Source organism: Pteropus vampyrus, unplaced genomic scaffold, assembly GCF_000151845.1.
Source record: "Pteropus vampyrus isolate Shadow unplaced genomic scaffold, Pvam_2.0 Scaffold167, whole genome shotgun sequence".
Classification (NCBI taxonomy): Eukaryota; Metazoa; Chordata; class Mammalia; order Chiroptera; family Pteropodidae; genus Pteropus; species Pteropus vampyrus.
Genome location: NW_011888948.1, coordinates 4,678,774 through 4,681,161, shown reverse-complemented (window position 1 = coordinate 4,681,161; position 2,388 = coordinate 4,678,774).

The following is a 2,388-nucleotide window of genomic DNA, read 5'->3' as shown; positions in this document are numbered from 1 at the left end:
TGACAAATAAATACAGTGTATGTCTCTGTATTAGAATACCAGTGGCAAGTTTTGAATAAGGTTTATAGATTTTTAAAGAGATAATACTATTATATCATTGTTTATTTCCTTATTCTGATCACAGAACCCTGATTATAAAAGAAAACGTCCTCAGTTTTTGAAACTTCACACAAATATTTGCAGGTAAAAGGGCCTCGTTTCTGCAATTATTCCCAAACACCTCAAAAGCTCACACATCCACATGCAGAAGTATTGGCAAGATGTTCACCTTTAGGAAATCTAGGAAAAGGAGCTAAAAAGTCTTTGCACTATTTTTTGCAACTTTCTGTAATTCTGAAATCATTTCAAAATAAAAGATTTTTTTTTAAAATTATTGTTAGAGCTAACGAGGAGGAGAGAGGGGAAAAAAGGAAGAGAAAGAGAAAGAGAAGGAAGGATGGGGGAAGCCATCTCCCACTCTATTCCCTCCGAACACATACAAAACAGTGACAGGCTGTTTTATAATGAAAGTATACTCCACGTATGAACACCATCAATGTTGCCTTTGTCATAAAGTTTCTAATCTGATATGCCTTTAAAACTTTCTCTTTACTTTCCTTAAGCAATTTAGTTGCAGGAAACTAAAGACCCAAACAAATTGCTTTAAAGGGTTAGTAGGGGGGTGGGGGACAGCAAGGAGTGGACAAGCAATCCTGATTCTCCTTTAGCTCTTCCATGGGGCACAGGGTCTCATCTCTGCTTGTGGCATTCTGCTTATTGTGGCGTGCTTACTCCTCTACGGACACCTGGCTTCTGCTCCCTCATGTGCCAGCCTGTTTGTAGTCCTCCAGTCCACCTCTTTCTGCCTCATGATTTTTCAGTTTGAATTCTTACTGCTCATTGCCTATCTTTTAACAATTTAGATCTCAGTGAATTGGAATTTGATTGACTGAGCTTATCTTCCCACCAGGCAATGAGCTGTATGTCCCAGGCCAGTTGAACATTAGATGTCCTTGGATCAGGAAATGAAGGAGAAGGACAAAATATGGGTACCTGAGCCACAGGGGCTATGGACAGGGCAGTCTCCCTTAGAAGAAGCTGTGGGTGTGGATAATGTTCTTAGGCTCAGCCTGCCAAAAATAATCTTGAACACTTTAGTCCTCTGAGCTGGTCCAGAGGAAAGAAACAGTACAGCATTTGCTGTTTCCATCTTTAAAAAAAAATATCTCTCTCTCTCTCTCTCTCTCTCTCTCTCTCTCTCTCTCTCTCACACACACACACACACACACACACACACACACACACACACACACACTCACCTACTGGCTTTCTTCTGTTTTAGTTTGACACTGCTAACCCATTTCATGTATTTTTTCCTTCCCCAAAATTGGTGTTTCTGTCCTACTATCCAACTCCACAAAAAAATGTACTTACAAGTTGTTTTACCTGCCACTATGTTGGTTTTGTAAGTCACAATCATCAGCTCTACATTTAACCTCCTGTGGCTTAAAACTGTAAAAATTGATCATTGGATTTGATCACTTGCAGGGTCCCTTCCAGCTCTAAAATCTGTGGTTCAGCAATTCATGAAAAATAAGACCAAGGACCTCAGCCAAAACTGCCTACCCTTCTAATTATATTTAAAACATTTTGAGACAAGGCTGTGTTGCCAGTGCCCTCTTGTTGGAAGATCTTACACCTCAAACAGCCACGGGGCCTTGAGGAAATTACAAAATCAAAACACAAAATCCTTAGATCATAATAATTAACATTTAATTGAGGTCTTCCCAATTGCCAGATGCTGATCTACAAACTTCACACATATTACCTATCTTAATCCTTTCAGCACCCTGTGTGATTGCAACCCGAGACTGAGGCAACTTGTCATAAGTCATACAGCTGTCCTGTGTATTGTAGGATGTTTAGTAGCATCCCTGGCCTCTACCTACTAGAAGCATCCCTGGCCTCTATCTACTGGATGCCACTGGCAGCTCCCCTTTCCCAAGTCACAACAGTCAAAAACATCTCCATACATTACTAAATGTCCCATTGTTAGGTAGCTAGTCAGACAAGAGCAACAGGGGGAACAAAGGAATAGGGGCCCAGCCTAGAGACTGCCCAGAAAACACCCCAAGGTTAGTAGAATTCTAGGTACACACATGCGCACTAGGCAGTTATTTAGCAGCCAGGTGTCAATCAAATTGATCTCACTTGCCAATCACCTAAGAATGCCTTTGGAATTCCCATCATGTCCCCCAAATATAATGCAGACCTCCCTCCAACCTCCTTACAGTTCTCCATTTTCCCTGGCTGTAACCCGTACCGGCCCCACCCTTAGAGGTAGGTAACCTCATTACCATGTGGTTAGCCGGTTTTAGGCTTGACCTGTCTTCTACCTCATAAAGTACT